This window comes from Emys orbicularis, chromosome 1 (genome assembly GCF_028017835.1).
Source record: "Emys orbicularis isolate rEmyOrb1 chromosome 1, rEmyOrb1.hap1, whole genome shotgun sequence".
In the NCBI taxonomy this organism is placed as follows: domain Eukaryota; kingdom Metazoa; phylum Chordata; order Testudines; family Emydidae; genus Emys; species Emys orbicularis.
Genome location: NC_088683.1, coordinates 294,163,392 through 294,174,317, shown reverse-complemented (window position 1 = coordinate 294,174,317; position 10,926 = coordinate 294,163,392). Strand labels below are relative to the sequence as shown.

The 10,926-nt window shown below is 47.7% G+C and overlaps 1 non-coding gene across 1 annotated transcript; it reads left to right on the top strand.

The window, feature by feature from the left end:
• The first annotated feature begins 9,630 nt into the window (after window positions 1–9,630).
• TRNAP-GGG (transfer RNA proline (anticodon GGG)) lies at window positions 9,631–9,702 on the top strand. Its single transcript has one exon. It is a non-coding gene; the product is annotated as a tRNA-Pro (tRNA).
• Window positions 9,703–10,926: the final 1,224 nt, after the last annotated feature.

The following is a 10,926-nucleotide window of genomic DNA, read 5'->3' as shown; positions in this document are numbered from 1 at the left end:
GACCGCAGGGGTAACCGGTGTTATGGACGTACCGGTGTAGTCCTCAGGGACTGAAGAACGTTTACAATGGGAGGCGTGGATCCAACCAGCAAGCCCTTTACACTTGACAGCCGTGTGAGTGGTCAACAGCACCTGGTAAGGGCCTTTCCAGCGGGGCTCAAGGGAGGACTTGCGTTGATGTACTTTAAGGTGGACCCAGTCTCCAGGCTGCAATGGGTGGCATGCAGTATCCGCTGGATCAGGGAGGGCGTCACGAACCTGTGAATGGATAGACCTAACAGAACGGATTAGAGATCTGCAGTATTCAAGCACAGTATCATCAACAAGCTGCAAATCTTCCTGACCGGGAGGGGGAGGTGGGGAAACAGGCATCCTCATTGGTCGAGCCATGAGAATCTCATGTGGGGACAGGCCATGTTTCCGCAATGGGGTGTTTCTCATTTGCATCAGGGCCAGAGGCAGTGCATCAGGCCACTTGAGGCCAGTTTCTGCACATAATTTTGCAAGCTTATTCTTGAGTTCCCCATTTTTCCGTTCCACAGCACCTGCGCTTTGTGGATGGTGAGCGCAATGAAAACGTTGCTCAATATTGAGGGCTTTGCAAAGGTGCTGCATAATTTGTCCAGTAAAATGCGTGCCCCTGTCACTGTTGATAAAGAGAGGCAAACCAAATCTAGGAATAAAGTCTCGTAAAAGGCGTTTTGCCACCGTAATAGAATCAGCTTTAGCGCAGGGATATGCTTCCACCCACCCCGAATACATGCACACACAAACCAATACATATTCATAGGAGCAACACTTAGGTAGGCTGATAAAATCAACCTGTATATTCACAAAGGGCCCCCATGGGGTGGGGTGAGCTGCTGGTTTTGTGCGGACCGGTCTCCCTCTGTTATGAGCCAGGCAAATAGGGCAAGAGTCACAATACTGCTTGGCTATACTTGAAAATCGAGGGGCGTGCCATTGTTTAGTCACGGTAGCAATCATACCTCCCTTACCCACATGGGCCAGGCCATGGGCCAGGCGAGCAAGGTAAGGGAGCAAGGCCTGGGGCGCAACCGGGCGACCATCCGGATCACGCCACAAGGCATCCGCCGGGTGCTGTACACACCCGGACAACTTCCAGGCAACCTTTTCCTTATCAGGGGCTGACCCCTGTATTTTTACAAGATCCTGAAAAGGGTCTGCCTGCAAAGCTGAATGAGAAATATGAAAGGGAAAAAGATTAATGGTGGCCAGAGATCCGGAAAGGGCCGCTTTCCTGGCAGCGCTATCTGCCAGGGCATTTCCTCGCGAAACATCATCACAGGGTTTCTGGTGAGCTGGGCATTTAACTACAGCGATAAGAGAAGGAAGTTGGAGTGCAGATAAGAGAGCCGCAACATGTGGCCCGTGGCTGATAGGCGAACCACTGGAAGTGAGAAAACCTCTGTATTTCCAAAGCTGCCCATAGTCGTGCACTACTCCAAAGGCATATCTGGAGTCCGTATAGATAGTGACCGACCGTCCGGTGGCTAAATGACAAGCCCTAGTAAGAGCTATTAATTCGGCAACCTGGGCAGAACCAACCGCCGGAAGGGAAAAAGCCTCTAGTGTCTTATGCAAATCACAAACAGCATATCCTGCAACAAGCTGACCAGATGAATTCCGGAGACATGAGCCATCTACAAAGAGTATTAAATCAGGATTCGGGAGAGGGGTATCCTGCAAGTCAGGTCGCGGAACGACAAGTTCATTAGTAACAGAGATACAATCATGAGGCTCACCGTCAGTCGCGGTGGGCAATAAAGAAGCGGGGTTAAGAACAGAACATCTGGTTAAAGTTACATTAGCTGCATTCAGAAGCAGCATTTCATATTTTGTCAGCCGTGAATTTGAAAGGTGCTGCGTTTTGCATTTTGTCAACAAGGCTGTGACTGCATGGGGCACTGCAACGGTCAGAGGATGCCCCAACACCAAGGTGGCGGAAGCTTCGACAAGGATGGCCGCAGCCGCCACAGACCGCAAGCATGGCGGCAGGCCAGCCGCCACAGAATCTAATGAAGAGCTAAAATATGCAACAGGCCGATGCTTATCTCCGTGCGACTGGGCGAGCACCCCCTGGGCAAATCCGTCCCTCTCATGGCAGAATAAGATGAATGGCTTTTTATAATCTGCCAGGCCTAATGCAGGGGCTGCTGCCAGGGCACTTTTTAACTGACAGAAAGCCTGCATGGCTTTCTCCGTCCAAGGGATAGGGTCAGGAACCTTATTCAGTGTTAGATCTAGCAAGGGGCGGGCAAGGGAAGCATACCCTAAAATCCACTGACGACAGTAACCCATCATGCCAAGAAATCCGCGCAGCTGTCTTTTTGTAACCGGTTTGGGCATTTTAAGAATTGCCTGCACACGGGAAGGGGATAAACTGCGTCGGCCCGCCGAAATATCATGTCCCAAGTAATGGACCGAAGGCAGGCACAGCTGCAATTTTGTTTTGGAAACTTTGTGGCCTTTTTGGGCTAGTGCTTGGAGTAAAACCAACGTGTCTGCCTGTGAAGCTTCCAAAGTGTCAGAAGCAAGCAATAAGTCATCGACATATTGAATCAGAACAGAACCCTTAGGGAACACAATATCGTCTAAATCCCTTTTCAATATTTGGGAAAAGATTGTGGGGGATTCGGTGTAACCCTGGGGTAACCTCGTCCAAGTATATTGAAATCCCTGATAAGTAAAGGCAAACAGATACTGACTGTCTCGATGAATGGGAATAGAGAAGAAGGCAGAACACAGATCAATTACAGAAAAATACTGTGCTGAAGCAGGGATGCAGGAAAGAATAGTGGCTGGGTTAGGGACCACTGGAAAGGTGGGGATGACGGCAGCATTAATGGCCCTGAGATCCTGTACAAATCGCCAAGTTTGCTTCCCTGGCTTTCTCACAGGTAAAATAGGGGAGTTACATTCACTGACTGTCGGCACAATGACCCCTTGCTCCAACAGAGCAGAAATTACCGGGCGAATACCCTCCTCCGCCTGTCTGGATAATGGATATTGGCGGATCCTGGGGAGGGGCTTTGCTGGGTTTACACGGATTTCAACCGGTTGGGCAGAACCAATGCGCCCAACCTGGTTGGCATGTTCTGCCCATAACGTGGGTGAGACCTTTGCCAGCAATTCCTGTTGCAACAAGGAAGGGCTGGACTGGGTGTCCCCCATCGGAGCCTGCTCTTCCTGCAGCAGAGCTAAAACTGTATTCTGTGCAGGATCGGGCACCTCCAGAAACACCCCGTCTGGGGAGCAAAAAATTGTACAATTCAGTTTACACAGCAAATCCTTTCCCAATAAATTGGCAGGGGAACAGGGGCTAAGGAGAAACGCGTGTTGGTCAGTCTTTATTTTAAACACTTTAAATTTTGTAAAGCATTAAATTACTTTAAGGATCAAATGCTAAATACCAAAATTAAACAACATTAGAAAACATTTTAAACTTATAAACAAACATTATATTGACTTATTATTAAGTTTTTATAAAATCATATAGACTTCACATTACATCACTATTTAAACAATTACTATTATAAAAGAAAGAAAGCAAGAAGCCAACTTTGCAATTACTTAATTTCCACCAGCAACCACAGAGTTAACCCCTCAACCCCCCTCTCCTGACTTCCTTAAACTGCGGTTGTCTGCCCGCCTGGGCCCAATCCTTTTTTTTCTTATGGGCACAGGCACTGTTTTACTATCAATTCAGCAAGGAGGGTGGGCTGTTTTTACCAACTCTCCTTGTAGAAGAGGACCAATTATTTAACAAAGCAATTATTATTATACTTAAAGAGTGGTTAAACAACACAACAACACTAAAACACTTGCTATTATGCTTGAAGAATAATTAAACAACACTAAAATCTATATTACACAAATTAGAACACTGCAATAAGCTCTGCTCTCTCTTCCGGGGGAGAGCAATCCTTCCCCTATGCTCCTTTTTAAACCTGGGTGTAGCCTCACCCCTTTCAACATTCACACCACTGGGGAGGATTTATAAGGGAGGTCCTCGCATGCACCCTGTCCGGCAACGAGTTACCAATCCGCCCTCTAGGGGAACGGGGTAGGATGCCCGATTGCCCCAGGTTTTGGCAAACGATTTCCAGGGGCTCCCCTTCACACACAGCAAGGGGAGGGAGCTCACTCCACAGTGATCCAACCCACACGCGAGTTCTTGCTCCAGAGGAAGATAAGATTCGGGGAAGGGTTTTTGGTCGTAGGTCAATCACACGAAAAATTAGGAAAGCCTTGGTCACCGTACTCTCCTCCCCCAGTAGAGAGCACCGGCCCGTCTTCAAGAGTACGGGATGGGATACTCTACTACCTAGGAGTACTAGGACGGATTCCTTAGGGGCCCCCCCGCTCTCCGAGCAAGGAGGTGGTCGCCATACACTCCTCCCCCAGCAGGGAGCACCGGCCCGTCTTCAAGAGAACGGGATGGGTTGCACCACTGCCTAGGAGTACTTGGACGGTTTCACGGGGCCTTCCCGCTCTCCGAGCGAGAAGGGACACAATTGTCACTTAAATGGGTAGAAAAGGGTGGGGACCTACTACTCTACTTTACACAAAACGGGGGTCTCCGCTACTTCCCTTCACGGTCCCTTACCCCGCCCGTAGCAAGTCCCGGAACCACCTTACGACCTACAATCACACCACACCTAAACCGGGATCTTTGCTATAACAGTCCTTTCCAGCCCCCAGCCTATTGCTAGTGGGAGTCCTGTCAATCCCCGGGCCGCAGGTCTCACCAGTCCACACAGCCTATTGCTGGTGGGAGTCCTTTGGCCCCTTCGGCTGCACCGGGATTCCCTGTACCTAGCCCTACATGCGCAATGGGGGTCTCCACAGTTAAGGGTCCCTTACCCCACCCACAGTAGGTTCCAGGGTGCCCTGTCCTAGCCCCACCGCTGTCACTCTAGGCGGGGGTCTCCGCTCCTCGGTCCCTTACCCCGCCTGCAGTGGGTTCCAGGGAGTGGCTCTGTCCCCTACTCACTATGGGGTCCACTTTCCCGGGGTGCTCCTGCAGCCTGATTTTCACCTCCCTCTGGGATCACCACTGCCCAGAGGGATATGGCCACAAAGCTAAGCAAGCAACAATATAGAAAGCTTAAAAAGGCAAAGCATAGGAGTTTGGCATACTTCTTGTTCTTATCAAGATTAGAAACCCTTTCAGTTGTTTACCTCTAGTCCTCGGGCCACTTAGTTCTTGAGTCAGTGGTGGTTTCCTTTATATCCCAGAGAGATCACCCAGCTTATTCAGCCTCTGTTCCTGCCTGAATAATCTCCTGTCATCCGAAACTTGTTTTTATTCTGGGCTGGCACTCTAAAAGTGTTTAACTGCCAGACGGATGTCCCAGTAATTTCACCGAGGCTGTTCCAAAGAAACCGTTGGGTCTAAGACCTCGTGTACACACCACAAAACAGACAGTCCCCTACGCCCTCCCCCCTAGCTTATAGCCTAAGAGAGCGCAGCATGATGCAAGAATTTAAACAGACAAGTTACAGAACAGACACACACAAAACGAACAGGCGTCAGGCAAATGAGTCTTACCTCAAAAGGTTCGGATCACAGCGCGCCCTTACCTGAACCCAGAGCCTATGGGCAGCTCCCCACCGAAGCCCAAATAGAGACAAGGGTCTCTTACCTGGCGCCTGGGATCGGTGTGGAAGCGGTCCACGGTCCTCCGGTCCAGTGGGACGTCGAGTGATCCCGGACGAGCCCCCAAATTGTCGTGGTCAAAGACCCCCACGCAGTCATTTTAGTTTACAGACTCAGAGCCTGAGGCCAGTTTATTGACATACAAACCAGTGCGCACTGGGGTGTGGCCCGGAGATCAACACACCCAGCGACAGCTTACAAGCTGTTTTTATTCCATTAAACCACAAGCAGGGTACAAACAATACGTCATGAGTTAAGAAATTGGGGACCAATTATAAGCTGGGCATGGGGTGAACACGAGCTCGGGGGCAAATCACAGGCTGGGTTTGGGGTGATCACGAGCTAGGGTGTTGGGGTTGGGGTCAGTCCTCTCACCCCCCTCCCTACCCTCTGACCTAATTTCCGAGGAGTGGGTGTTTGTTTGGGTAGAAGGGCGCTTGGTGGTTTCCGCAGGGGTGGTACTCGGCCCTAGTTTTGGTACATTTCTTAAGACTTGGACTATGTCATTTTCCGGGGGATTTCAGCAAAGGCTTAAGGGGGGGGCTAGTTTGCAGATAGCTGGAATCACGGAATAGGTCATAGATCATGCAAAGGAGAAATTGCATGAGTCAGTTTGCATTTAGCTAAAGTTACCTATTGCTTCACACAAGCGGTTATTATATTTCATTAGCCATGAACATATTTCACCAGTACTGCTGGGGGGGGGGGGGGATTTATTCTTTCATTCCCTCCTCTGTTGCTACTTTTGACTGGGCATAGCCTCACAAACTGATTTTTGGTTCAGGCTTTTAGGCCTACCCCATTACCCACGAAAGTCCTCAGTATGGCAGATTTCTAGGGGAGATGTTTCAGGGTCTTCAGGCCCAGGATCTTGGTTATCGGAAAGAAGGCCACCCTGCTCTATTTCCCCACAATCTCCCTCCTCTGATGCCATATAGGCATCACTATCCTTATTCAGAATGGAGGTCATTGGGCAATACTCAGACTCCGAGTTTATACTAAGGTGGTCAACAGTTGGGTCTGAAAGATTATTAACAACGGTGGAAAAGAACAGGGCCCTGAGGGGTGGTTGTGGCTGAGGCTGGGATATAAGACAAACTTTACATAAGCAGCACAAAAAGGCAATTAACAATCCACAACAAGCAGCTAAAATAATACCAAGCAAAATCTTTACAACTATAAAAGTGGAAAGGCTGGGTGCAAGCTGAGCCAATTCTTTAGAGACAAAACACGCAATATTATGAGAAGAACATAAGGCACCTAATTCATAAATGGCCTGAAAGGCTTTAACTGTTTTGTTATATTTACTTCTATTACATGTATTTGGGCTTGAAAGCGAGATAGGTTGGAGAGGAGGTTAAATAGAGAGGTTAAATTTAAGAAACGGTTAGAGAGGAGAGGAGTCCAATTAAAGTAAGAGGGATGGCTGGGTTGAGAGACACATAGATTTGGGGCATACCAGGCCAGGTAATAAAGCGGCTGCCTTGTGCAGTGGTTACGTTAAGATTGTATGGAATGGGGATTTGGGGCTGAGATGGCAGGGCACACCCATCCTTTTTGCTAAACAATAATTTTCCCTTTGGGTCCTTTTCAATTGCTTCTCCTTCCCAACAGGCCATGTCCAATACATTGATCATTTCCCCAGGATGCAATTTGCGGAGGCAAAATAGCTGTGGGGGTTCCAAGGGCCATAATGACCACAAGGTTCCGATACCCACCCAGATATGTTGAGCAGCGAAATCATAGGGAGTGGTGATGAAATGGCTAGGTTCATGGGGTGGTTTAACTTCCCATACCTGCCGGTGGATAACTCAGTCCCATAGACAATTCGCCCAGGGTTTTGGCACAAGTAAGTGCACTGGAGCCCAGGTGCCATTTACCGGTTCCGAAGCTTGGAAGGTACATGCAACAGAGTCACAGCTTTATTTTGACAATGTTCACGTATTTCTCCACTTCCACAGCTTGGGTGGCACTCCCACAGTAGTGGTAAGGGTTTCAGACCACCGCTGATTTAAAACATTGGTTTGCATTTTTTTTTTTTTTTTTTTTTCCTTCTAAGGGACCGTTAAAGAAATTCTGCATTTGACTACAAGCTGAATCCCAGACAGTGTCCTTTTCTGCTAAGGCTAGGGTGTTTATTAATTTTGATAGAAGGGTTTGGATTGTGGTTCCCAGTCCTGACAAGGCATGGAGGGCTTTTATATTGGTATAGGTGTTAGTTAACCCTGCCTCAGTAAGGAGGCCTGATGCCCTTTCCAAATTTCCCAGACGTTCTTTGTGATCCCGGATTTTATCTATTGTCCAAATAGCGGCAGCCCCAGTTAGGCCATGCAAAGCTCCTTCCACCAAACCTCTCCTTCCTCGATAAAAACTTTCCCACTGCACAAGCTGGGCCAGTTGAATGGCTGCTCTCTGAAAACAATTAGGGTACTAGGTAGTTATTTGGAAAGCAGAGAGGGAAATGAGAAAGTGGTGGTTTTCATAGTAGCATTTAGCACAATTTACTACTGTAAACAACAATTCCATCGGTAGGATGTGCTATACCACATTTGTTGTTTCGAGACTTGAATTTTCCCTGAGGCTATGGCCAGACAGATTTATATGGGAATTGGAGAAGATACGAGGGGGAGTAGCTGGGGAGCGGGGACTAAAACAATGGGCAACCATATAGAGCCGGAATACACTGCAATACGACAGGCCAAACCGGAGGCTACTGATTGGCCAAGATTACTTTTTCCCTCCCCACCCCAAGTTCGTTAAGGAGGAGAGGCTGAGAAATATTAAAAGTTTCATCTTCAGGTAGTTTTGGCTAGCTTCCGCAAGCTATTCTTCAAGATTTCGTAGTCTCAGTTCACTTAGCTGTCCGGCAATGAGGCTGCAAGGGAGGGGTTACCAGCACAATCACCTTGCTTGGTTGGAGGCTTTATTATGGCCTCAGGTGGAGAAGCTGTTTTCTTAGCAAGGTCCGAAGGCTTAATGGATTGGTCAGCGGACAAGAGTCCCTCAGCATGGGGCGAGGGCAGTTCTTTGCTGATGGACCCTTATGCAAACCCAGTCTCTGGTTTCAGCGAGTGGCAGGACTGCTGTATATAAAAAGACCTAACACATTTCGTTAGTGCCTGACTATTGTGTCATTTATTAAATGACTGTTTATTTGAGCTAGGCCAGCAGGGCACTGTTGGTAGCTGCATTTGGTGCCCTGGTAAAAAATTTTATGAGGGCTAAATTTGGTCCTTTGATTAGGAGTGGCCTTTAAAGGGCATTTGGCCATACTGGATCTGTGAAGCCGCACACATACTGGATCTGTGAAGCTGCACACATACTGGATCTGTGAAGCTGCACACATACTGGATCTGTGAAGCTGCACATAGCTCTTTTATAATCAGTTCAGATATGCCAGATTGTGATACAAAATCCTTAAGCAAAAGTCCCACAACAGCCCACGCATGACACATTTTACCAATGCAAAACTGTTGCAAAACCTCCGTCCAAGATCCTGCATTTGCCCTTCTTACAAACTTACAATTATATTATCCAAACATTTGATATTAAATTAATTCAAATATTTAGAAAGAGTTTTCCCAAAGAGGGAAAAGTGTTGCCTGCCCAATCATCATGTCGCTGGCAGTAGTGCTGGGCCACAGAGGAAAAGTTTTACTTAACTGCAGCAATTAACGGTGCACGGTCATTTGGTGATGCACGCGAGCAAATAGGGCCAGAGCACCTGAGGCGCAACCGTCCAGGGAGCGCCAAAGGTGTACAGGGTACAAGGGGTACCCAGCAACACTTCAAGATTTCTATTTGTGGCTTTTTAGTTGATATTAGCTTTTACTTGCTATTTGTTATCAAACAGATTTAAAATTTTCCATTCTTTTTGGCTTTGACTATTTTGCTGCAGCCACAACTTTGGTCTTTATTTTAAACACTTTAAATTGAAATTAGGTCAGGGCTCGTTGGTCTAGGGGTATGATTCTCGCTTGGGTTGCGAGAGGTCCCGGGTTCATATCCCGGACGAGCCCCCAAATTGTATCTATACGGACTCTCCCCATTGTTTTAAATCAGCGGTGGTCTGAAACCCTTACCACTACTGTGGGAGTGCCACCCAAGCTGTGGAAGTGGAGAAATACGTGAACATTGTCAAAATAAAGCTGTGACTCTGTTGCATGTACCTTCCAAGCTTCGGAACCGGTAAATGGCACCTGGGCTCCAGTGCACTTACTTGTGCCAAAACCCTGGGCGAATTGTCTATGGGACTGAGTTATCCACCGGCAGGTATGGGAAGTTAAACCACCCCATGAACCTAGCCATTTCATCACCACTCCCTATGATTTCGCTGCTCAACATATCTGGGTGGGTATCGGAACCTTGTGGTCATTATGGCCCTTGGAACCCCCACAGCTATTTTGCCTCCGCAAATTGCATCCTGGGGAAATGATCAATGTATTGGACATGGCCTGTTGGGAAGGAGAAGCAATTGAAAAGGACCCAAAGGGAAAATTATTGTTTAGCAAAAAGGATGGGTGTGCCCTGCCATCTCAGCCCCAAATCCCCATTCCATACAATCTTAACGTAACCACTGCACAAGGCAGCCGCTTTATTACCTGGCCTGGTATGCCCCAAATCTATGTGTCTCTCAACCCAGCCATCCCTCTTACTTTAATTGGACTCCTCTCCTCTCTAACCGTTTCTTAAATTTAACCTCTCTATTTAACCTCCTCTCCAACCTATCTCGCTTTCAAGCCCAAATACATGTAATAGAAGTAAATATAACAAAACAGTTAAAGCCTTTCAGGCCATTTATGAATTAGGTGCCTTATGTTCTTCTCATAATATTGCGTGTTTTGTCTCTAAAGAATTGGCTCAGCTTGCACCCAGCCTTTCCACTTTTATAGTTGTAAAGATTTTGCTTGGTATTATTTTAGCTGCTTGTTGTGGATTGTTAATTGCCTTTTTGTGCTGCTTATGTAAAGTTTGTCTTATATCCCAGCCTCAGCCACAACCACCCCTCAGGGCCCTGTTCTTTTCCACCGTTGTTAATAATCTTTCAGACCCAACTGTTGACCACCTTAGTATAAACTCGGAGTCTGAGTATTGCCCAATGACCTCCATTCTGAATAAGGATAGTGATGCCTATATGGCATCAGAGGAGGGAGATTGTGGGGAAATAGAGCAGGGTGGCCTTCTTTCCGATAACCAAGATCCTGGGCCTGAAGACCCTGAAACATCTCCCCTAGAAATCTGCC